The sequence below is a fragment of the Hemicordylus capensis genome, chromosome 1 (assembly GCF_027244095.1).
Source record: "Hemicordylus capensis ecotype Gifberg chromosome 1, rHemCap1.1.pri, whole genome shotgun sequence".
NCBI classification, from domain to species: domain Eukaryota; kingdom Metazoa; phylum Chordata; class Lepidosauria; order Squamata; family Cordylidae; genus Hemicordylus; species Hemicordylus capensis.
The window spans coordinates 173,124,816-173,152,263 of record NC_069657.1 but is presented as its reverse complement, the minus strand read 5'-3'; positions in this window follow the sequence as shown (position 1 = coordinate 173,152,263).

The following is a 27,448-nucleotide window of genomic DNA, read 5'->3' as shown; positions in this document are numbered from 1 at the left end:
TGACCTCATTTTCTTGACCCTGTGTCAGCCGCGGCACTCGGGGGGGGGGAATCCCAATAATTCACTTGCACTGTGCATTATTGGAGCTCTGGGGGGAGAGGTGACACATGGTGGCATGGTGGAACTCCAACCCCCAGAGCTGCAGAAGGAGCCGTTTGGGTGATCTGCCCGCTCAGGGAAGGAAAGTAGATAATCTGCGGGGAAGGTAGATTAAACCCGCCTTCCCCGCAGACTGCCCCAGAGCTCTTCCCACTGATCATGAGAAGACCTCCAGGGTTTTCTAATGCCCAGGACCCAACACATGGCTGCTGTGTCTGCACAGAGGATTTCTGAACAGACCCTCACTCAGATTATTATGAAAGCTTGGTATAGTCAGAGAATATTCAGTCTCCTGTATATTTAGAATGTAATACTTTTTTCCTTTATACTTCCAGATTATAGATTGAATAGCTTCTATTCTTTTGTTACCATGTTTAAAATAATGTTAAATAATGTTAGATATCCTCTTTTATATTTCCCAGCTGGTGTGATGCTTCTAAGTTTAAACAGCATAATTTGGTGTAGCATTTTTTTGTTTAGTGTAACATTTAAGAGAGGCTTAAGATACGGCCATAAGAGGGCTGGCAAAAGTTAGTAGAGGCTTATATTTGCCAGCCTTTAAAAAGAGCCCTAAAAACACCATCTTTTTAGCCTGGCCTTTAGTGATTCTAAATGGTTTCAAACTGATTTAATTTTAATTGTTTTTAATGGTTATTTTGGTTTTATCTGGGGGGGGGGGTTATAGAGCCTATCTGGGTGGGCAGTATAACAAACAGGCAAATGAACAACCAAACAAACAAATGACCCTTTCTCTCTGTCCTAGATGTGCTGGTGACAATGGGTACAATCCCGCAGGAAGTTTTCCCACTCATGAACCATTAGAATGAATAGGAGATTAGGAAGAGCATGATAGCACTCATATACATTTCCCATTCATTTCAATGAGTCCTATGCAACTGTAGGCATCAGTTTTCAGAAGGGATGCAGATCCCACCCTGCAAACATTTGAAGTGATCCCAAACCTCATATCTCATATCTCCCCCCGCAAAAAAAAGGTATCTTTCCCCTCCACCAAACCTCGTAACCCATTTCTCCCCTGAAAGTGTCTTTCTCCTTCTCAAATCCATGTCTGCGGGGAAAGTGTCTTCCCTCTCTTGCCCCTCAAATTAAGTTCTCAAATCCATGTCTGTGGGGAAAGTGTCTTCCATCTCTTGCCCCTCAAATTAAGTGAGGAGTTGCTCCTCAGCCTTTCCCTTTGTCTGCATTGCTGGTTTTCAGTAAGTACAAGTTATGCAGCTGGTTTCCCACTGAATGATAGCTCACTGCACACCTAGAAACCAGCCATCTCCATAAGCCCAGCAGCTGTGTGAATTAGCCTTGAGCTTTTTATTATTTTAATGTTTAAAATCTCCATAGACTGTTTGGAAATTGCACTGCATGCTCATAAATGAAAACATTTGATTGGCAGTCTTTGCCTCTAGGAAAATTGAAAACCTTGCCACTGGGTAACAATATTGGTGTGTATTTGTGTGTGTGTGTGTGTGTGTATATATATATATATATATAGAGAGAGAGAGAGAGAGAGAGAGAGAGAGAGAGAGAGAGAGAGAGAGAGAGAGAGAGAGAGACTCTTATCTACCATGAAGAGCTCAACCAACATTATTGTGAATAATATTAATGTTACTTCTGTTTACTGATATAGGAAATGACACTTGTAATTCTCAGTGTAAACACATGCAAACTCCCTCTGAAATAGATAATTTTAATCTGCAAGGGTCCATGCTCCAGTTACTGAGTCTGTTCGCAAAGTGTCAAGAAATCTGGAGGTATTTTGCTCATTCTGCAGCAATGATAGTAGACAAGCTGTAAGGATAGCATTGATCTTTGGCATTCCCATAGCACCTTTCTTCCAACAATCAACATGGTTTTCTAGTATTTATTAATTGGGTCTCACAATACCCTGGAGAATTAATTACAAATTATCCAACTAGTTGTAACTATTTTGTAATCTTTCTTGAGGGAAATAAATTATGCCACTTACTGCAACTATGAGTTTTCTTCTGCCTTTTCTTCTTACTAGATGCTTAATTAGTTAAGAATTTATGTTTCTATAGTTTTACAAGGAAGGTGAGAAAACAGCTTTCTCACTGTTGAATTCATTTCCCACTTGAGCAAAAATCTTACCAATCTTTATTCATATTGCTACTTTGATTTATTTTCACAGGCTTGAATGCATGTTAGCATCCCTTCAAAGCTCTAGAGGTGTTATATTGGTCAGTCTTCCTCTCTTACTACCATGAATAAGAAGTTTATGAGCAAACAACTTTTGGCTGTATCTAAGATTATCATATTGATCAGACATGAAGGAATGCCCAGGCAGAAAGATTTGCCTTGGTGCTCTAGGAAGCTGGCTCACTTTGCCCTGGCCTAGGGGCTCTCCTTCTGAATGATGGAAAAGTTCAAGCGTCTTACTCCAGATCTGGGACTCCAACATAATGGAGTTTCCTGTAGCAATACCATAAGGCCTTCATGATCCAATACAGGACCAGGACATGGGGCATGTTTGCTGCTGCCAGGCACTCCATCTTCCTGATCTTAATTTGGGCATCAATGGTCTCTGTGTGGGGCAATCCTGGGAAGGACTAGAATTCCCATTAGCCCAAGATGGTGCTTGGGGTCTGTTTCTGTTACAGGCCTCCTCTTCAGTGCTGGGAGAAGAGCAGCACTGAGTGGGAAATGGTTTTCAGGGTTTGTTTGTTTGTTTGTTTTTTACCAATACTTGAAAAATAGCAAACTCTACTGGTCTGTGGAGTTTTACCATTGTAAAAAAAAAAATGACCACCACCCCCCGCCACACACACACACAACCCCATTTCCCCAAGGCCCAGGAGTGAGATCTTATGGAGCTGAGAATGGTTGAATAGGCATTTGTAAATAGGCTAAATTTTGCTGAGGTTACCTGGCTTTTAAAAAATATAAATTAGGCGCAAAGTGGCCCAGCCCACTGAAGGCAATAGGACCTTCTTTGCAAAGAAGTCAAGTGCAATTCTATCAGCATTCTGAGTGGGGGATGGGCAGGACACTGAGGTAACTTTGCAGCCTGAGGAACTCACTCTCTACCTGAAGAGAGAATTGGGGGAGGGGATGCTGCAATCCTGGGCAGGCTTACACACACAGAGAGAGAAAGAGAGACTTGACTTAATATATTCTGTATCTTTTCATTTGCACATATCTACACAGCTGCCTAACTGTGTGTCTGTGTGTGCATATTTGCATTTGCTTGTTTTTGTGTATTTGTGCATGCATGTATGTTTTTGTGTTGTGTGCATGTTTCTGTGTTTGTGTGTGTGCGTGCTTCTCTGTGTGTGTGCTTAGCTTGTCTGAGTTTCTGTATGCATTCACCTCTGCATTTCTTTTTGTGTATTTGTGTTGTGTAAGTGTGTCTGTGTTTGTTTCTGTGCATATATCCTGGTGTTTGCGTTCTGTGTGTCTGTTTATTGTGCACGTGTGTGTGTTTGTGGGCACGCCTATGCCTCTTTAATTACTATTGATACAGTATTTTGTTTTATAGTATACTATGGTATACTATAGATACAATGTTTTGTTTTATCAGTACTATTGATACCTTATACTATTGATACCATATTAATTACTATTAATACTGTAAAAATGGGGGAAAGAGAGAGTCAAAGAAACATTCATGTTGGATTTCCTTCTATGTTTCTTGTAAAGGGTTTCTCTTCCAGGACTCTCAGAGATTTATGCATTTATTTATTGAAAAAGGAAATTGGCTTGAACCTAGCTTATGAAAATAATTTTGGCCTACTTTTGAAAATGAGCTCAGGCTATGTGGTTAATCACACACTTAAGAAATTACCATAATTATATATTTCCATGTGCGCACTTTTGACTAAAAAAATTGTAATACTGTTTGAAAATTGGTAATGTGTCAGTTAAGGAAAAAATCCCCTCTTCATTTACATATGTGTCCCATCTTTATTTAAAAAAATGCCAAAATTTAGAATTATCATAAAACTTAAGAATAAAATGAAGATGATCTGAAGAATCTAAGGCACTTCTGACTTTTTCATCTCTAAAACAATTTATATAATATTAACAAATAAGAGCAAAGTTTGTCATTTCATTTTACTTCAGAGTAGCCCAGTATTCAAGGACAGAATGCTCTTGAAATAAATGGAATATTGCCTGTTTCTAGCAGACATTATAATGGTCAAAGAACATTATGCACTAATCACAGATAATATTTTGCTCTTGGGGGGGTTTCAGCATAGTAAAATTGTATTGTTCTACAGAACAATAAGCTCAGTGTCTATTCATTTTGCATATTTTAATACTGAATATGTTAAGGAGAAACATTTTAACATGATTCCGTTATGATTGTAGGTTGTAGGTTAAATAGAGTTGGATAAGATGCTTTGGATCAACAGAAATTGAACTGGATGAGCAAAGAAGAGGCAAACAATGAAATGAAAATCTTGTCATGGAAAGGCTGTGGAGTATTTCACAGCCAAGAGAGGGCTAAGAGACAGCCCCATTCAGACATTATTTCGAAAAGCTGGGCTCATGGTTACAGAGCCAAAAGTGGGTAAGAAGTTCCACCCCACTGCTGTCAACTCACCCCTCTCTCTTTAGCCACTTACAGTTACAGTGGCATTTGTATGAAATGGGACACACTCTAACTTTGATGACTGCCATTTCTGTGATCATCAGCCTCAAGCTATAGAAGGAGAATTTGAATTGATTTGCACAAGGCTTGTTCTATATATTAATAAGGTATTATCGGATGAATGGATCAACATACAAGTTCAGGTAGGCATCTGACCTATGCTTGCCTTGGTGAAGAACACTTTCCACATAACCAGGTGGGTCAAAATAACATAATAGTGGACTTAGCATGCATGGATCCATGTTTGATAGATATAAAGACATATTATAGAGTTTTGACCGAGATGTGCCCTGTCCTGTATAGCAAACAAGTCTGAAGGCAGGAAGTAACTATTTACTTTTATTTATTAAAACATTTTTATACCGCCCAAAACTTACATTTCTGGGCGGTTTTACAACAGAATAAAAACAAAGTAAAACATTTGTTAAGACAAAAATGAGGCAGGGGAACACACACATTACAACAATTTAAAAATTTTAAAATAATATTTTAAAACAGCATTAAAACTATTAAAACAACATTAATTAAAAGCCTGGGTGAAGAAATGTGTTTTTAAAGAATCTTTAAAAGCTGTCAGAGATGGGGAGGCTCTTATTTCACTAGGGAGCGCATTCCAAAGCCTCGGGGCAGCAGCGGAGAAGGCACGTCCCCAAGTGGCCACCAGACAAGACAGTGGCAGCTGCAGATGGACCTCTCCAGCAGATCTCAGTGGGCGGTGGGGTTCACGCAGAAGAAGGCGTTCCCTTAAATACCCAGGGCCCAAATTGTTTAGGACTTTATAGGTTATAATCAGCACCTTGTATTTTGCCTGGAAACATATCGGCAGCCAGTGTAGCTCCTTCAATACAGGAGTTATATGGTCTCTCCGAGATGACCCAGAGACCAGCCTGGCTGCCGCATTCTGGACTAGCTGTGGTTTCCGGACTACGTACAAGGGCAGCCCCACATAGAGCGCATTACAGTAATCCAGTCTGGAGGTTACCAGCAGATGTACCACTGTTTTGAGGTCATTCATCTCAAGAAATGGACGCAGCTGGCGTATCAGCCGAATCCGATAAAAGGTACTTCTGGCCACCACCTCAACCTGGGACACCAGGGAGAGGCTCGGATCCAGAAGCACCCCTAGACTGTGTACCTGGTTCCTTCTGGGGAAGTGTGACCCTCATCCAGAACAGGCAGATCAAAATCATCTCTTGAGTTCCGACCTCACACAATGAGTACCTCCATCTTAGCCAGATTCAGTCTCTGTTTTTTATCCCTCATCCAGCCCATCACTGACTCCAGGCAGGCATTTAGGGAGGTTATGACCTTTCCCGATGATGCTGGCATGGAGAAATAGATTTGGGTGTCAACAGCATACTGGTAGAACCCTGCACCAAATCTCTTGATGATCTCTCCCAGCGGTTTCATGTAGATATTAAACAACATTGGAGACAGTATGGAGCCCTGGGGAATACCATACAAAAGTCTCCAAGGGACGCCATCTGGAACCTGCCTGAGAGGTAGGAGCGGAACCACTGCAAAGCAGTGCCTCCAACTCCCAACCCCTTCAGATGCTCCAGAAGGATACTATGGTCGATAGTATAGAAAGCCAGAAGGACCAACAGAGTCACACTTCCTCTGTCAATTGCCAATTGGAGATCATCCATCAGGCCGACCAAAGGAGTCTCCACCCCATAGCCAGCCCAAAAGCCAGTTTGAAATGGGTCTAGATAATCAGTTTAATCCAAGACTGTCTGGAGCTGGGAGGCCACCACCCTCTCAATTACCTTGCCCAGCCACGGAAGGTTGGAGACAGGCCTGTAGTTGTTCATGTCCGAGGGATCCAGGGTAGGCTTTTTCAGAAGTGGTCTGATAATTGCCTCCTTAAGACAAGGAGGCATCCTACCTTCCCTCAGAGACGCATTTATAATCTCTACCAAGCCTTCTACAACAACCCCCCTGCCAGGTAATATAAGCCATGTCGGACAAGGGTCAAGAGAACAGGTGGTAGGCTGCACCATTCCAATCAGCTTGTCCACATCCTCAGGAGTCACAAACTGGAACCGATCCAACCTAATCACACAAGAGGAGTCGCTGGACACCTCCACATCAGACACTGAGGTAATTGTGGAGATAGAGTCTAAGTCGGCCCGAATACGAGAGATTTCCCCCACAAAGAATTCATTAAACACATCACAGCGGGTAACTGATGGTTCCAGATTCTGATTCAAGGGAGGAGGAGCACTCACCAGTCCTCTCACAACCATGAACAACTCCGCCGGACGTGAACTTGTGGATGCAATACGGGCAGAAAAGAATAGCTTCTTTGCCACATGTATCACCTGAGCATACGTCTTCAAATGAGCTCTATGTTGCAATCTGTCGGATTCAAGCTGAGTCTTTCTCCACTTGCGCTGCAGTCATCTACGTCACCGATTCAGCCCCCGTAGTTCTTCTGTATATCAAGGGGTCAATTTTGAAGCGGGTCGGAGAGGACGCTTAGGAGCAATCATGTCTACTGCCCTGGCGAGTTTGCTGTTCCAGTTCTCCACCAGGGCATCAACAGGATTGCCAGCAGAGCCAACACTAAATCCCTCCAAGGCTTCTTGAAATCCTATGGGATCCAATAACCTTCTTGGGCAGACCATCCTAATAGGTCCCTTGCCCCTGCAAAGGTGGGGTGTGACTGTGAGTCCAACCTTAACCAGATGGTGGTCCATCCATGACAATGGGAAATTCACAGGAGTCCCCACCCATGGAACACCACCCTGATCAGAGTGGAAGACGAAATAAAGCATGTGACCTGCAATATGCATCGGTCCTGAGACCACTTGCGATAGGCCCATAGTCGCCATGGCCGCTATGAACTCCTGAGCTGCCCCGGACAAATTGGTCCCAAAGTGAACATGGAAGTCCCCCAGCACCACAAGCCTGAGGGACTCCAACACCAAGTCCGAGACCAAGTCCATCAGCTCAGTTAGGGACCCTGTTGAGCAGCGGGGCAATCGGTACACCAACAGAAGTCCCAATCTATCCCTGGTCCCCAGACTTAAGTACACACATTCGATATGGTCCGACACTCTAACAGGGATCCTGGTAAGGGAAAGGTTATTCTTATAGACCACAGCCACTCCACTTCCCCGCCCACGGTCCCTCGCCCGCTCCTCAACAGAGTAGCCTGGAGGAAGAAGCCGGGACCACACTGGGCCCCCAGCCTCCCCCAGCCAGGTCTCTTTAATACATACCAGGTCGGCACCTTCATCCAGAATCAAATCATGGATGGTTTCTGATTTGTTCTGGACCGACCTGGCATTATAGAGGAGCAAGGTGAGGTTCCAAGGATGATTGGCACTGCTCCCCAAGGTCAAAGAGCTGGCAGGACAGCCAGAAGGGATAACAGCTATTAGATTTCCAAGTCCCCTTCCCCTGTAATGGCCCGCTGACCTGCCAATGTTACTTCTTCTGTTCCCCACCACAACCGGAATGGCCACCCCACAGTCAGTGGACATGCCCCCTGTCTCCCCATCTCCAATTAAGCCCAGACACATTCTAAGATGGTCTCACCCAGGACAAATTTAAACAGAAGCTCCACTATTAAATGCCCCCCTATACAAATACCTAGGCCAAGAGACCAGGCCCTCACCCTCACTGTCCCCCGAAGTAGCTCCCCCAAAGGGTGACCCCCTTTGGTGTCGCCCCTTCAGTGGTGACCCCACCGGTGGTGGGCCCACTGCCACTGGCAGAAGCCTATATAGCCCTGAGCAGGCAGTTCTAGGCAGCTGGAATGCAGGAAACTGCCAAGTCACCCTCCTCCCCGGCCCCAATCCTGCAAGGCCTCACCTCAGCACAGCAACCAGTCCTGGGGGGCAGATAACAGACAGGGGGGCAGCAGGACAAGCAGGACAAGCAAACAGGCAGTCACCCAGTCTCACACTCTGGGGTCTACCTGGGAGCAGATGTTGTCTCTCCTCTTATCTCTCCTGCAAGCTTCTGGGGCGTTTAAAAAAGGGTAGTTGTGGTGAGCTCTACACTGACTAAAACCACAGATAGAGGACATGAATTCTGTGTAGGAACAGAGTGAAGGGCATAAAGGAGGTGACAACAAGGATGAGGTGGACCAAGAAACATGAAGGAGGGAGGATACATACATGAAAGAACTACCAGGTCAGGATAAGCCAATAATAATGAATAAAACCCATTACTGAATATGGTGTTTTATTCCTTTAGGGTGGGGTTATAAAAAGTGTACCTTGATGAAGAATTGGGGTCTACCTTCTGGACTGACCCATATGTCTGCCCTCTTTGTTGATCTGTGCTACTTTAACATGCTGTTTGTCATATGGATCTATCATCCTGGTTCACCTATAGCTTTAAGCATACTACCTGTCTGTCATATTCAGGAGCGGATCCGGGGTGTGTGTGCAAGAGTTGAGTCTCTTGGAGATCGTCAGTAGCAGAGAGTAAAAAAGGGTTAACTTTTCTCCCAGTCCTATTGGTTCTCCTAGAGTCTTGTGCTCCTCCTCGCTCTTGGCATTTGTATGTAACTGCTGAGCCAGGAAGCTGGTTGTTAGGATCCCTCAAGGAAAGTAAAACATTGTGTTAAAACCAAGCCTTTGCTGTAGTCTGTTTGTTTGGTTTGAGTGTGATTTGTTCCCCTTGGTCAAGCTACCGTGTCCACTCTTTCCCCCGCCCCCACCCCCGCCGGCATGAACTGTGTGTGTGTTGTACATGTGAGAGAAGTCCCATCCCGTGTGTGTGTGTGTGAGAGAGAGAGAGAGAGAGAGAGTTTTAAGCTTAATTTCCCCCCCAAAAAAACTGTTCACACTAGTGCAAACTTCTAAGAAAACCCCTCCCCATCCCTACAGTATACCTTCTTGTGAGGAAATTAGCCAGTACAAAAGTATTAAAAGGTTTGAAAAGAATTGGGGTGGGGGGGAGGAATGCTCTGACAAAATGTATCTGTTTTTGTTCCTGAAGATACACTGCTTATACCTCTAATCTGGTCTCTCTGTGTGGGTTTCTTTCTCTTCCCACCCCCTGCCCTTATTAAAAATATTTATGTGATGCAATAGAGTTCTCAAAATGGCTTAAATAGCAAAATATGAGAAAATGGTTCTCTTAATATGTTTCCCCCTTTAAACATTACAATTTATTTTATTTTGCTTTGTGCTGGTAACATGATCCCCCACCAAAAATCTATTTTTGTACACTTTCTTCAGAACAAGGCTTTGCAAATCAGTTCACAAGAAACTCATTTTTAAAACTCCCTTGCCCATGAAATGCCCATGAAATGATTCGTTGTCTTTAAATTCTGCAAAATTGGGATAACTCTATATATTTTATTTTTATTTATTAATTAAGAGATTAATATACCACCCAATCCACAGGTGTACAGATAAGAACAACATCTGAGATTTAAAATTTAAGAGAGAGGGAGGGAGGGAGAGGGAGAGAGATTTAAAGGGCCAACACCTGGTGGAAAAGAAATGTCTTCAATAAGATCTTAAAGGCTGCTTTAACTTATATGACATTTGAAATCAAAATGATGGCTTTTCTTTCTGTAGTGTATAGACACACACTATACATTGTATATATACTGTAGTATGTAGACATACACTATAGTTACATATGACATTTTGCTTAAATGAAATGTAGTCAATAGAAGAGATAAAACTGGATTAGATGCTGCTGTGATTGGTGTAAAAAGTGCTATTTGAATTTGCTTCTGAGTTTACATGCTTAGGATTGGAGTGCATGTGGCTATATATAGACACACATCTTGTTCTTCCTCCAAAGAAGTAAGGGTAGTGTACATGTTCTTCCTCCCCACTTTTATCCTCACAACAATCCTGTGGGGCAGGTTTGGAGGGGAGAGAGAGTGTCTCAGCTAAAGTCCCACAGCGAGTTTCATGACTGAATGGGGAACACAAGTCCCCCAGTCCTAGTCTTAACACTCTAATCACTACACCACACTGGTTCTCAGCTGTGTCCGTATTGATTGCAGGAGAAATCTGATGCAGGAGAAAAAGATTCATTTTTAGGGTGAAGCAAACTAGTGGAGAGGAGAGTGTTGGATATGTTCAAGAGAGCATGAAAGGATTTAATTATCAAAATGTGGGGAGGCTCTGAGCCCAAGCCCTGGGTCTTTTAAGTACCTAGCAACACCTCTGTTAAGGGAGAGAGGAAGAATGGTAGGATTGTCCATTCAAAATCTGGTATTGGCAGGTATGTTCAGAATTTCTTCCAAAAATACAAAAAAACAAATAAAATCAATCTTCCCCTGAGTGTATTTTAGTGTAAAAAGTAGTGAATCCAGCTAATTTAAGTGGCTGGGGTGGAATGAGAGAAAGAGCAGAGAGGAGGAGAAAGTCAGAAGGTGGTGTGAGGTGGGTGCAAGGCTATGTGTGGCTCTCCAGAGGTGCATCAGAATCTAATCTGGCCTACCACCAGATTTAAGCTTGACACCCCCTGGCATACTGCATTTGCAAGAGAGAGAAAATCCAAGCGCCAATATTTTTATATGGGGGGAATCACTTATGGGGGAAAATTCCTGTTGCACCCCCTGTAATTTCCTGCTGGATCTACCCCTGGCCATGTTGCTACTTTAAGCTGAACATGATGCACTACAAATTTTCATTTACTTCAAATCTGTCCGTGGGCAGTGGGTACTCAGGTGAAGAAGGACCCAAACTAAGGTCTTGTGGCTGAGCTATGGCCAGGCTGAGCTTCAGACCTGATTATTAAAAGGGGGCTTGTTAAAAACTCCTACATGGTTATAACCATGTCCCTTTTCATACAAACACTGCTGTAACCATGAGTGGCTAGAAAAAGCAGGTGAGTGACAGCGCTGAGGTGGGACTTGCCACCTGCTTTCAGCTGGCTCTGTGAGTGTGGCTTTTTGTAAGAATGTTTGAATGGGGTAGAGCAGGGATGCATCACATTAGGAATGGCAGATCACCAACCCTCAATCTCAAAACAAGAGGAGTGATAGGAGTCCCACTTGAGTCAACTGTCTTAGTGCCTTAATGCTTGTGCCTTCTGCTTCTTAGGTGAGACATAAATGATTGTTGGGAGGAAATAAGCTGGAATAAATCCTCACAGATGAGAGACTTCTTCTGCTGGGTAGAGGATCAGATGGGCCTAGGCATCTGGTAACCAGGTGGTACTGTGCCTCTGCCCTGACATTAGCATCCATGCTCTACAGCATTTCACCAATAAAAACAGGGACATGCCTGTTAACCTACGTTAACAGAATCTAACAACCAGTTCTCATCTCAAGCCTTACTGCCCAAATCTCTCAGCTATTATACAATGGTGAAGGCTAAATTCCACCTATGATATGCTGTATATTGCATAGTGCCTTAGCATTCTGCACCCATTTACAGGTGCACTAGAAACACAGTGCATCAACTCAGCCACTTGGAGATTGAATTTCTAGCAACTCACATTAAAAAACAACCGAACAAGGCATTCCCAAGAGCTCAAAATATGAACAGTGATTTACCAACGACAGATTCCAGAAAATAAGAACTGTCCCTGGTAAATAGGGACAATTGGTGCCTATGTAGCCTTTCTTTTTCCTTTATTGATTATTTATTACTTATTCGATTTTTATAAAGAGGCCTTTCCATTAGGGGGCTGTAGCATGATGCTGAGGAGAAGTGAAGGGACACTTGTGTCCAAATCTGCCATTCACTGGCCAATCACAGTTCTTAACCTGGTACTTTGAATATAATAGTCATTATGTTGATATATAAAGGGTTGCCTTTGTACGTAGTCTGGAAACTACAATTGGTACAGAATGCAGCAGCTAGACTGGGCTCTGGTTTACCCAAAGGGACCATATAGCACTGATTCTTAAAGAATTGCACTGGCTGCCGATAAGTTTCCGAAAGAAATACAAAGTGCTGGTTATTACCTATAAAGCCCTCAAAGGTTTGGGTCCAGGCATTCTCTTTAAGAGAGTGCCTTCTCTGTCATGAACACTGTTGCCTATTAAGATCATCTGGAGAGGTCCAGTTATGGCTGCCGCGGACCATTTGGTGGCGACTTGGGAACAGGCCTTCTCTGTGGCTGCCCTGGGGTTTTAGAATGCACTCCCTGCTGAAATAAGAGCATCTCCTTCTCTGTTTGCTTTTAGGAGGACCCTGAAGATGTACCTGTTTTCCCAGTCTTTTAATTGAAATTAAATTTTAATGTGTTTTTATTTATTGAGATTTTATCTGTTTTATTATTTTTAACTGTTTTATATTGTTTTATATTATGTTTTAATATGTACATGACCTGGAGATTTCTATATCAGGCAGTATAGAAATACAATACATAAATAAATTAAATTAAATACTGTTGCTCATCAGAGATGTAGAGTGGGAAAATTTCCTTTTCTAAAATTTCTACTTGGTTACTTGAAAAACTCTTGAGATATAGTGAGGGAAAATTAATATGATGGAGGTATTTTTTTCACTGACCACATTCAGACGTACACATTAACTGAGGTTAACACTAATCGGAGTTAAAATTCAAAACTCTAATTCATGCCACAGACATACAGCTAACCACTGTTAGCCTAACTGAAGGAGAGGGGAGCCCCTCCCTGACGCTCAGCTTCCCAGCCAGTTCCACGGCTAGACTGTGGGCAAAGCATCACCGCATCAGCCACTTGGTCATGTTTGGCTATGATCTCCAGTGGGGTGTAAAGAACACGATCATTCATTTTCAGAGTGCCCCGCCTGCCTTGGCAGGGAAAGGGCATTGAAAGCCCGTTAAATGCCCTGCAACACCCGCGCTGCTTCTTCCAGCCATGGCACCATGCCCCCCAAGTGGCCCTGCATCCTGAAAAGACCATGCAAACTCCAATTCCCAGGGGGGTTGGGGGCACGGGGGATGGAATTCTGCTTTCATTGTGGGAGAGGAGAACCAACATTAGCTAGTACAGGATATGCAGGTGGGCCAGGGCAGAGGATGCTGGGAGGTCAGCCCAGTTGGGGACCGTGGGTAGGGGTGCACATCTCCACATTGGCAGGTAGGTTGACAGGGCGCAGGGTTTGTTAGTGGTTTGGCAGCAGTTGCTGAGACCAGAAAAGCACTTGCCCAAGTGCCCATCCCCACAACTTTGCTGCACGGAGCATCTTCTCTCACTCCCCTTATTCTGCCACTCTCAGACTAAGTGAGAGAGCAGTCCATGGAGTAACGGGGTGCTCTTCATTGTACATTGAGAGCACCATCTTATAAAGGTTCTTGGTGGATGCATCTGTCTTGCAGGATTTCTCTTTTGTTTTCTGCTGTTGTTAATTTTTCTCTGCCCATTGTTTGTGCTTCTTTATCACCTGGTCTGTTGGAGTGTTGTACATAATTATCCTTCTCTTCGTTCTCAGCAAATGGCTTCTTGACATATTTGAAATAAAATGGATGTCTGGTAATTGCACAGGCTATATGAAGAAGATTCCCTTAAACCTGCTTACTGTCTTTCAGTTTGCATAGAAGGGACTAGAGAACTTTCCTTCCTTATTTTGCTTCACTAAAGATGCAATCCTTTGTAGAGAGTAAGCCTACACTATTGAACACAGGGGCTTATTTCTGAATAAACAAAGCATGCATGGGATTGTTTTGTAAATTATCCTAGCATTGTCCTCTTGATTTATAATAGATTCCTTGATGTTGTTTCTGCTATCTGCATAAAGTTTCACTTGGATTTTTTTATTTTTTTATTTTTTATTTTTTGGTCATTTGTCTGAAGGCAGAATAAGCCTGTGTGGGAAGAGAATATTCTGGTAACCAGGCAGTATTTTGTTGAACATTACAACTGAAGCATGACAAGCTCTACTGTGCAATAGGACACTGATATATAAAAACTTGTACATTTCATGTTTCTAGTTCCTTCCTTCAACTCTTGAGGGAATATTTTTGATTTTTTCTATAGTTCCCAGGAATCTTTCTGTTACTTCATTTATTTTTGGTCAGACTGAAGTTATTTTCCGGAGAGTGCATGATTTAAAAAATTGCCACATTCTGTTGCACTTTGGAGGTGACTGCTTGGATTTCACCACCACCCCTTCATGGTATTGGGAGTATTCATCAGTAACAACTAACAGGTTGCCTCTTGGTAGAATAAGTTCACAAATATCTGCAAATACTTCTGACCATGGCCTTTGGGATACTGTATTCATTCTCCGTGACTCCACTTTTCTCTGTGTTATTGTAACAACCTTCTTTGTGACGCCACAAAAAAGTGGAGTAACTGAGGCATCTTTTGCACTGCTTCTATGTAATATTGTTTGTTTATTTTGTTGATAGTTTCTATAGCCTCCCTGGGATTTTTGTAAAGGTATAGGATACAATTACTATAAATACATAAATACTCAGCTACAGAAAGCTATTCTATATAATTAAAACTCTAAATGTACAGAAAGGTAGACTTCCTGTACCTTTCAAATTTCCCTTTAATCTTGTATGCATATATGGTATTGGCTGTGAATACAAATGGTGGATGCTCCTGTAGATCTCCATAAGTTGTTTCCTCTAGAGCAAGGGTTCCCAACCTTTGGCTTCCAGCTGGTGCTAGACTACAACTCTCTTCATCAGGAATGTGTTTCCATTTTACAGAGCAGAATTGGAGCACAGAGAATGGATATGAATTGCCTGTTTCAAAGAGTTGGAGAAGAGCTAGATTCACTAAGGGTTTGCCTGCACTAAAACTACCATTTATTATAGATAGATTTACATAGCAAACCTAGAGAATCTTGGAAAGACAAGGAATTAAAGTGAATGTGGTTTGCATAGCACCAATAACATTAAAACAACAATTAGTTAACTCCAGGTTGTATGACAGGAGGCGTGATGCACTAGATCGTGAAATTTGTGAACAGGGGGAAGGAAATTGTGGAAAGAAAGGTGCAATATATAAAATTCAGTGTATAGGAGGCACCTCATTTTATATAGGAGAATCTGGTAGACTGCTGAAAGATCGATATTGAGAACATCTAGAGATATGAGGTATAATGCACAGAGAACAAAGCCCTGGTCAATGCATATGAGAAAAAAGCAAGAAGGCAAAACAGTGCTTACTAAAATTTTGGAGTCTGAAAGGAATTTACAAAAAAGGAAAATAAAAGAAGCATTATTTATAGAAAAGTTGACACCAGATGTCAATGCTCGGGAAGCATTGGCTGATGTTACAAGATTCATTAGCCTATGATAAAAATCAGGTGACTCCTCTCTCTCTCCCCTCCCTCCCTCCCTCTTCCCACATTATCTCTCCACCAGTCATGGAACAGAGTGTCATTTGGTTAAGGAATTTAACAGCTGGGGAACAGAAGAGATCTTCTTCTGTGCTTGATTGTAAACTGATGATGGCGTGTACACCGAAACATTTTTAATTGATTTGTACCAACTTAAAAAAAAATAAAACTTTTGTGCAAAAAAGGATCTTTGTGAGGAGAGGATTATTAGAGAGTTCCAATCCACAATTTGCATCACTCTGTGGAGTGTATGTTTAGTATTGTATTATTAAAGATGTGGGAGGGAACATGACACAGAGGCCTAGTTCAGATGAAACGGCAACCCTCAGTTACATTCACCAGAGGCTGGCATTCCTCATTGTCTGAATGCGAGGAAATCCCACAACCATGGTTGTGTTGCCACCTTCAAAACAAGGATTGAACCCTCAGTTTGAAGTTTGGTAGCTTGCTGGAACTGGAGCTCCGCTGTCCCCATTTGAATGCAGTGACGTGGGGTTTGTGCTCAAGCTCCTCCTGCAAGCACATCCCCTCTCATATCAGGGCCAATGGTTGTTGGGCAAGTGATGCACTCAGTGGGAAGAAGAAGCAGGATTGAAGGTGGTGCTGGATCGTCTATGGTATGATTCTTGGCTTCCGAGGTTAACTTCAGATAAGCCTACCCTCTGTTTCACTTCTTCAAATGGGCACAAAACTCTTTTAAAAGCCCTAACAAAATAAAGTGTGTATATGGCTTGTTGTACTGGGTCTTAAATTCTTCATATGCAAGTAAAATATTAACCACTCTTTTATTTGTAGCAAAACAAGAAATTATATAAATATGTAGTAATAAAATTGTTGTCATTTGTATTTGGAAAAAGCTACTGTGTGGCAATATCAATCTGAAGTATTTTCCCTACGAAGGTTTCCAAGTAATTTCTGCACTGGAGCACACTCCAATGCAGCAATATAAAACATCAACATCTGATAGCTCTGTACTTCACAGGAGACTTGGAGCCACAAACTAAGGCAAAAAAAGAAAAGAAAGACTGCCTTGTGTACACTTCTGTGATTGAACATGATGTTCTTTCTCTGAGGTTTTTTGTTTTTGTTTTTTAAAAGGCCAGCTATGTTAAATTTTGGCTGGATAGTTTACTTCAAAGCTCCATTAAAAACATAATGTTCCCAATCTTCTAACCATGTTTAGGAAATTGGGAGCATGTCACACACTGACACAAAATATCTCCTTTTCTATCCTCCCCTCTGCTGTGTGAATAACCTTCTACCCTCCATCATTTGCTTAACCAGAGCACACAGCATTATATTTCCTTATTATATATTTAATACTAACCAGATTTCCATCTTCATCATGATTTGAAGTGGGTTTGCAGACCATGGTTATGAGTACTGATATAGGTGTAATGTTGCATCATGGTTAATGTAAACAATGGAAAGGAGTGAATGTATGTGGGGGGAAAGGGAAATGAATCTGTAGCACATTGGAGAAATAATAGAGAAAAGAAGTATATTTGAAACCAGAACCCATAAGCATGTTGCACAGGTGTACATCTGCTTGTCCTATTGGCCCACACTGCTCTAGGAATCTAAAGCAGTGTTGCTGGTCTCATGCAAGAATGCAATTGAGAAAATATTTAAAGTTGTACACTGACACTTCAGGAGCACAAGTTATATTATTTACAATATAAGTTGCACCCTCAAAGTGCGGGTGCACAACTTTAAGTATTTGTGCAACTGCATTGTTAAACAAGACCATCAGTGCTGCCTTAGACACCTTTAGCCCCATGGACCAATGGGGAATGCAGTTGTAAGCCTATGCAACATCTTGGCAATTGACTAAGGACAGGTTCTGTGTAGGGGTGTGCACAAAACTAGTTTGTTCAGTTTGAATCCAAATCAGACTCAAACAGAACTGGGCATGTTCAGTTTTGCACACCCCTCCCGGCTCATCTCAAATTCAAGTCGGTTTGGGGGTTCTAGCTAAAAAATTTTTTAAAGGACTCACTGCTTCTGGGGGGTGCTGCTGTGGCCATGGGGTGGGTGTTCCCCGGCAGTTCCTCCTTTCTCCACTGGCCTCCCCCCAGTCTCGTAACAGCCCAGTTGGGGTGGTTTTTGGCCCATTCTGGGCCTCTGAGTAGTGGCGGTGACCATTTTGGAGACCGCTGCGCATGCGCAATGGACACCTGCATGACCCCAAACATGCAAGTGTCCATTGCATATGCGCAGCGGCCATCAAAATGGCTGCCACCACTACACAGAGGCCCAGAATGGGCCGGAAACCACCTGAACCAGTACATTTTGAGACCGGGGGGAGGCCCGCATGGGAGGAGGAACCACCACGGACCAGTGTTCCCTCTAACAGGGATTCCCAGATTTTGCTGACTACAACTCCCAGAATCCCCAAAGCTATTGCAGCTCGGGATTCTGGGAATTGGAGTCAACAACATTTGGGAATCCCTGTTAGAGGGAACACTGCCAGGGACTCCCTGGAGGCAGTGAGTCATTATTAATTTTTTTAAAGTTAGTAGCCCTGAACCGGCCAGGAGGGTTTGGCTCGACTGCGAGCCAAATCGGGGCTGTTCTGGCTTAAGGCCAGTTCTATGTCGAGCCCTCAAGCTGGCCAAGTTCAAGGTTGAACCAGCTCGAGGTCTAGCTGGTTCACACATCCCTAGTTCTGTGTTGTTGTTGCATCACATTATCTTTTCATGACTTCTCCTAAGTCCACTATAATATGATTTTAACTGAGGGAAGCATATAGCTGAGTCCTTGAAATCTAAAATGTTACAATACATCACTATTTTGGAAGAAAAGAAAAATATTGGGTGGCTGCTCTTGCACAATGCCACACAGTAGTAATTAGACTGGATAACCAGAAGCATTATTGAATGTTCTTTGAAGCCCTATTTCCCATCAGGTCTCTTTGGTATTATCTCCAGTAATGTTTCACATTCATGCGCAGGAGAAGGAGAGAGAGAACAAGGCAAAGAGCTGGAGGTGCTGATGAGCTGATTATAAGGGAGGAGAGATAACTGGCTGCTTTCACGCAAGCCGATATGACCAAAATACAAGCTGTGCAAAATCTGCCCACACATTGTAATAAGGATGATGCACAATAAGCACTGAGTGTGATTAATTATCTGGGTAACCTTGTATCCAATTTAGCTGCAAAGACTGACACAACTAGGATTCCTGTATCAGGGGACTAGAACGTATGCTATGAATGAAAGGAACTGGCAGACACTTCACATGTTGTGGTATTGAATCCAAAGGCTTGGCAGTAATTCACAAATGTTATGCCAACGGGAGCATGTACTTGCCTGACTATTGTTGGCATTATTTCTTTTCGTGTGCAGATTTTACCCAGTGGAAAGAAAAGGTATTGTTAACAGGGGCATGCGTGAGTAGCATGCAAAGTGCTATCAAAGATTTATTGAAATAGGTGCAAAACATGGTTGCGGAGTGGAGAACAAGCAGGGCTGTCACTTCTAAGCAGCATATGCAGTAGGAAAACATTGCAGGGGGGCTGTGATTTGACATGAACTTTTCTGTAATGTTTTGGAAGGGTATTTCTGTTGCATAGGGTTAGCAAAGGCAGTTCATCAGTGAGAGGATGTGAAGTAGGGGTGTGCACGAATGGTTCAGTGCCAAACCGAATGGTTCAGCACCTTGAACTGGGCCGATTTGGAGGTTCAATCATGGACTGAACCAGAGGCAGTTTAGTCTGCAATTGAACTGAACCAAGCCTGGTTTGGGCAGACTGGTTCAGTGCTGAACAGGCAGATGTGGGGGGCAGCGAGAGAGGTACTTAAAGGGTCTGCTTACATACCAAGCATGCTGACCACACCACAGCATAGCCCCTACCTAAAGCCTTTGCGATCCTCCCTCCATTACCAAGTTGCCCTCTTGGTGGTGGCTTTGTTCCAACATCTGCATATATGATCTGCACATATGGTAGAACCGACCTGGCCTGGTCCGGTTATGGTTCCAGTCAAACCAGACCTAGTCCAGTTTGACTGCTGCAATGGTTTGAACCAGTTCACAGACCAGTTCGGAGGTCTACTCATGAAGTGGGGTCTGGTGAGGATTCTCCTTTAAGAGTAAAGGAGCAGGGGGGCTTCACAGAGCTGGAGGATGTGGGAGGGGAGACAGGGCTACTTACTTTATTTGTCATCAGCTGATGTGGTGGCGGCAGCCCCCACCCACACTGGTCTCTTCCAGATTAGCTTCGGCTGGCTGTGGCTTGGTATGAGCCTTCTCCAGCCCAGTTTGGGCCTCTGTCCATATGTGGAGGCCATTTTAGTGACCTCCACGTATGCTAGGCCACTAATTTAGGTCACTAAAATGGCATCCTCTCGGAGGCCCAAACCAAACTAGAGAAAGTCTCGGCTGCTCTGGAAGAGGTGTCCATTGCTTGTGTGGGTTAGGTGGCAGGTTGCACACATCACACAGTACCACCCAACCCACTTTGGTGTCTCTAGGACCTACCCTTGGGTAACAATGGTTTCACCCATTGTTCCTAATGGGTGAAACAAGCAGAGAGCACTGTGCAGTGGTATTATTATTATTATTATTATTATTATTATTATTATTATTTACAATTATATCCCACTCTTCCTCCAAGGAGCCCAGAGCGGTGTACTACATACTTGAGTTTCTCCTCACAACAACCCTGTGATGTAGGTTAGGCTGAGAGAGAAGTGACTGGCCCAGAGTCACCCAGCTAGTTTCATGGCTGAATGGGGACTTGAACTCGGGTCTCCCCTGTCCTAGTCCAGCACTCTAACCACTACACCATGTTGGCTCTCATTTTGCAACCCTGCCTTGAAAAAGAACACAGAACAGATGCAGCACACACAGTCCTTCCTAACACAGAACAACGTATTTTGCCAGATGCACATTCCAAAGATGGCCAAAAAGAATCACTCTCCCAGAATTCACTGCTACCCACTATGCCTGTGCTGTGGTAACATCATTGGCACAAGTTGCTCTCTCACACACAGTTATGATTCCATCCTTACTTGCAACAGCTGCCACAGGGTGCAGCAGCAGCACAGCAGCACCCTTAATAGCCAGCAGGCATAGCCATAAGCTCGACTACAGCAACATCTTCAGCCACATTTTGACTGAGCGAGTACACCTTGCAATGCAGATTGTAGAGCAGACCAGAGCAATGAGTGAAGCACAAGTTACTCTCAAGGCCAGACATGGAGCTCATCACAGCAATCACCAAGAAACATTACACAGAGACACATAGAGCTGAGCTGCCACTGTCCATTTCTCAACTCAACACCATCTCACAAACAGACCAAACCACAGCTCAAGGAAAGCAACCCAGCAGTCACCCAAATTCTGCCTTGGTCAACCTGAAATCCAGCAAAACCTGATAGTTATAGCAGCAATGGGCAGCGCAACATTATAAAGAAAACCACAAAATCAAACCTCCTTGCCTTTCCTGATGAAGGGGCTATACCTCCCAGTCCCTTAGAATACATGTTGCAATTCCCTTATTTTTTGTTCCCCCTTTGGCAGTCCGAAATCTAGCAAAACAGTTCTCGCAGCAATAATATACTCAGTGCTGAGAAAATAAAACCACAAAATCAAACCTCCCTCCCTCCCATCCTCCTGATGTATTCTCTTCTTGCATGAGGGCTCTCTTTCTCTTTGCCTCCCAGTCCCTTTGAAAACATTTTGAAATTCCCTCGAAAAGTGTTCTCCCTCCCCCCCCCAGCCAATGGATGCACAGTTGCCCATGGCAACACTTGATTTTAATGACAACAAGCCAACGAAGAAGCAAGGAGATCTCAAGCCAATCATATGCCAGTGTCACAAAACCATTGAGCAAGGCGAGCAACGGGGGGGGGGGGGGGAGCCTGCTGAAATGGCCACACAAATCATGCAATTTGATTCGTGCTGAATTGGGGCTGATTTGATTTGACCTCAAATCAGTCCCTTCATTTAGCGGGTGATTTGATTTGTGGTAGAATCTGAGAATCACTCCTTATTTGGTGTGAATTGATTCACATGCAAATCAAATTGCACATCCCTAGTTTACAGTAACATGATATTTGCACATGTGCAAAATAGCCTTTTTGTAATAGTGTCCTATTAAATCCATGTGTTTATAAAATTTTGAAAAATCTATTTTGAAATAGTGCATTTATGATCCAGGTCACTAAAATCATGCAATGAAAAGCCAGTTGTTTCAATGTATGAGTGATGGTTATGATCTAGAGTCTAAATTCTTCTTTTGGTACCTGGAAGGGTTTGCTTTCATGTACAGCAGAATTGTTTGCTTTCCTCCTCTTCCCATTTTTCTTTTCTATTAGTACTCCTGGTACCACATGAATTGGAAATCACTTTTGAAATTTCTTCCAGGTTTCAATAATGGAATGTCAAGTGGGTCATGGTGATGCTGTTAGAAAAATAGATTCAAAAGCTTCATAGCATTCAGAGAACCGGCTACCTCTGGACTGCAGCTCCTGGATTTTAATCATTATGGTTTATAAAATAACTTGCGACACTTATGTACATCTTGTTTATTATGAATGGTATATTAGACGGGTTTAAGCAGGCAGCCTTTGCAAACACATTTACTTGATCTTTAATGGTGAATGCTACATTAGAAATAGCTGACTAAACATGTCCAAACCATTTATAGCAGAAAATACAACAGTTAATATCGAGTAAATACATTTTTAGCTGTTGGACTATGTTTTGTAGAGGTCCTATGATATAAACTGTATGTACATTATTAGTACATTATTCACTTCTCAGCCTTTTGGCTAAGGTCGAGCATAGTATTATCTGTAAGAAACATGTACATTACTACATTTTGTCCATGAAGAGAAACATAACAATATAGCATTTGAATACAGAGGATCTAGAATTATTACCATATAGTACAGCAAGAAGTTGTTGTTAGAAATCTCTCCACTTTGGCTAGTAGCCCTATTCAGATATTATGCTGAATGTGCATTGAGATAAACAGTGTACATATGATAACGACATTCCATGCATTCATTTCTTTAAAACCTCAAATCCACATAGCATTCATCCCATAAGGAGGCGAATCCTATGTGGATGTGCATTTTCTTCCCCCTCTCCCAGTGCACTGGGACACCTTTCGCCATTTGCATGTGGGCATGGCTCATTCAATTTAAACTAGTATATTTAATGCATATTAGAAATTTTTATTAGCCTTTTGAAAACTTTACTCTCCTCTACTGGAGCATGACCATTATCTTCAGCAACACAGGCAGAGAATTGATAGCTAGGGGCCACAGAAATACTTGTCTTGTTGACCCACAGAAAAAAAATGTCTAGACACAAATATTCAATTAACAAAATAGAAGTACTTTATTATGCTTTTCACTGGTCAAGATGAATATAATCATTTCAACTAGCTGGGTGACCAGGCCTTGGAGAGTTAGCCTGGAGCTCTCTCTGCAGAACTGGTAACCCCTCACAATCTTGCTCAGGTATTCTTATACCCCATCTCCCACAATGAAACCTTTATAACCTGTTACCCTTAACCGTTTCTTTTTTTTCTCCTTGGTTTTTTTTCTTTTTTGGTACCTTGATTGGTCATTCCCAAACTTCTGGGACCACCTGACATCATATGCCAGCTAAGGAATTGAGTTTGATTATGTGGGTTCTTGTTTTCTGTACCTGAACAGAGAACATGCTTTGATGTAGATTAATATCATTTTTGTGGTGGGCTATATGTTTCCTGAACACATCTAACTTTATACTAGTGCTGGAACAACGAAAAGTTGATTTAAAAGTTATGAACTTAGACCTTTTGCAATAAAATGAGCTTGATCAAAGCCACGGAACTTGACCTTGTGTGAAAATAGAATTACAGACATAGCAAATAAGACACTAACCTTTTGCAGAAAGCTGTTATTATAGTTCAGGGGTTATACTGCTCTTTTAAAGTTCAATAACCATGCTCAAGCCAAGCTAATCTCCCACCTATGTGTGCTATTATTACTGATCTAATAATAATATGATTGATAGTAATTTTTTCTCCTACTAATTGATAGTACAGTGAATAGGAGCAGTTTCTCTGCTTCCAGTAGGGAAGCGGTACCCCAGCTTGATGAGTTATGGGGAAAGACATTGTTAATGGAATTGCTCCCAGGGAATAGATAGGAACCCCGAGCTACGTTTTAGGCTTACACCTGTGTGGGGGGGAATTAGCTAGCTTGGAATGGAGCAGTCCTATCTTCAGAATATATGTGTTCAAAGCTTCGGTCACAGAAAGAACTCAATGGAGAGGTTAAAGTTCAAAATATAATGAGATTTATTGAAGGTCTGGGGATGCAAGAAGAGAAAATAATGGCTAGATGAGTGAAAATACTGAACTAACGAGACTAGCAAGACCAACAAGTTACAAAGGACTATGTTACACTTCAAAAATAAGTAATTTTGACGTGGGTTTCCGAATTAAGTTCACCTAAGGCCGACAAGAGAGAAATGGGCACTTTTGAATTTTAGGAGAAATGAGTGAAAAGAGAAGTATAGTTTTGAGAATAGGGGTTATATACTACCGTTCCAAAGGAATTCTGTGAACCCTTGCAGCTCAGGCATTACCGAGAGGCTTATCTCATCCAAGGCAGGCAGAAAGGTTGGAGTGGGAACCCAGGAACCAGGCAGAAGTCTGAGCGCAGGGGAAGTTCAAAAATGGACCAGAATCTTGCAGCCAGGAGTGCTGTACAGGCCGGGTTAGGGAAAAGGCTGGTGTGGAGGTGAAAAAGAAAGCAGGAGCGAGAGTCATGGCAGAGCAAAATGGGGGTGCCTGTGATAAGACGTAGGAAAAATATGGTGAGTCCGAGGAAGAAACACCTGGTGAATCTGAGGTAGGGCCACCAGTGATATAAAAGACACTAGTGACCCAGGAGACACATGGATTGATGGTGTCTTGAACTCTTATAGGAAAATCCTTGCCTGAGGGCAGTATGCTGATCACACCTTGCAAACGTGGACAGTAGGGACAAAGGACAGGATGCAATATTGTCCTATTCAAAAGTGGGGAGTGGACCTCTTTTTGAACAAAGGCTAGGGAAGACCCATGTAGGAAGAAGCAAAATGGACGCATCAAAGTTTATCTCTCATGTGTTTTTAGAATATCTGAGGGTGGCTAAAATGTAAACAAGCTAGCTTCCCATGCCCTGATCCAGCCATTAACATACTCATTAGGAGAGGAGATGGCCTATTATTTTCTAATTGCTTCTTCCTGAGGAGGTGCTATCTTGACCTGATCCTCTGTGCCAATATAGGGAGAATACTTGGCTCATTCTTAAAAGAATGGCTCCTGATTAAATCATGGCTACTCCAGTTTCCCACGTGCAAGTAATCAGGGAGTGACAGCACGGGAAGGTTCTCCTGCAGTCCTGTGCTTTGAACCTGACCTAAGAGTTCCTTCTCCCAGGTGACATGCCAAAGTCACATGCCCTTTGAGTTAGCTACAGGCAAAACCAAAAGGAAGGTTCCATGGTCCCGTGGTATCCGGATAGTGATGTGCACGGACTGGTCCAGAGGCCATTCATGGGCATTTCAGGGTTCAGTCGGACTGGGGTGGGGGTTCCTTTAAGGGTGAGGGGAGGGTGTACTTATTCCTCCCGTCGCTTTCCCCCCTCTGGCGCTCCTTTTTTAGTTAGCAATTGGGGCAATCCTGCTGCCCCTCCCCCCCCCCGCCGGCTGCAAAAGGATTCAGGAAGCCTTTTGTGTGTGCGTACGTCGCGTGCGCATGCATCACATCTCTGTGACGTGTGCACGCGCGGCCACACACACGTGCACACGTCGCAGAGACATGATGCGTGCATGCGACATGCGCACGTGCAAAAGGCTTCCTGAACCCTTTTGCAGCCAAGCAGCGGCAGGGGCGGCAGGGAGGTATCCTGCCGCCCCAATTGCTAACTTAAAAAGGCACGCTGGAGGGGGAAAAGTGGTGGGAGGGGTAAGTACACCCTCCCCCCACCCTTAAAGGAACGCCCACCCCAGTGCCGGACCACAGCTCCGCAGTTCCGCGCACATCACTAGATCCGGAGTGCAAACAGGGGTAACTACAGGCTTGAAGTTCCAAACTAGACATAGAGGTATGAGGTATGCTCCTTGGGAGAGCCCCCAAACAGGCTTTCTTTGTAACAACATGCATGTATAGCACATGTAAATCCTTATCAGGTGTGGGCAGCTGGGAAATTAAGTATTATCTGATGGTCAGTGAAGTATTATCTGAGGCAACCCACTATGTGAATAGCTGTAAATGTGTACTAGAGATGTGCAAATGTATTTGGGTGCAAATTTATTTGTACCCGAATCTAGCTGATTCGGGCAGTTTGGAGACAGAACAAATCACCCCTGTTGCCCATTGGCTAGATTCTGATCCAAATCAAATCGTGCCAGATTTGATTCAAATCGATTTGAGATTTCTATTCCTCCTATCAATTTCCCTAGATGCCCAGCTTTCATTTAAAAGAAAAAGCTAAGCTCTAGTCCTTGTAAAAGTGGAGATATGGAGCAAAATGTGTGGTCACTGTTTTTCCAAATGTCTAGATTATTTGATGTATAATAACATTTCCTCAATGAATCCCTATGAGGATTCATTACACACCTCCATTTCTTCTGTTCATTTTGACTGTCTTTGGACAGGGCCAACTGTCAACTGCCATGTGCCAACTATAACCCCTCCCACATGCAAGGCAGTGGGGTACTACTCTGTTGTGCTCCTAGGTCCTTTATAAGTGTTCCGAACTGATCCAAATCTGAATCAAATCAAATCAAATCCAAATAGAATCTGGGGTGATTCAGGGGGACAGTTTTGAACACAAAACAAATCAGGAGTGATTTGATTTGGGCACAAATTGAATAAAAAATAATCCATGCACATCTCTAATGTGTACAGTTCTGTGCATGTGTATATTATATACAGATTGTACATACACTGAACATAACACGTGGATATGGTTAGTCTTTTCCTATTAATATGCCTATAATGTTGAAGAGAAACAATGGAAGAGAGGAGAGTTCCTGAGGCTCTAGTGAAGTCAGAAAGGATACTGACCTGTAAGATACGGTTATGTAACTAGACACAGAGGCTGTTCACAGAACCAAAAACTGGGTAAGGTAAAGGTAAAGTGTGCTGTCAAGTTGATTTCAACTCCTGGCACCTACAGAACCCTGTGGTTTTCTTTTTGGTAGAATACAGGAAGGGTTTACCATTGCCTCCTCCCGTGCAGTATGAGATGATGCCTTTCAGCATTTTCCTATATCGCTTCTGCCCGATATAGTATCAGCGGGGATTCGAAGTGGCAACCTTCTGTTTGTTAGTCAAGCATTTCCCCGCTACATCAACTGGGTAAGACAAGGAAAAAAAGCAAAGAACTCAGCAGTGGAAGGGAGAAGTAATTATGTGGGGCACAGGAGCTGTATAATACAGCTTTTCATTGATCAAATGCTGGGTATGAAAATGGATTGGGACAGCACTGTCCTACCCAGCTCCTGCTTC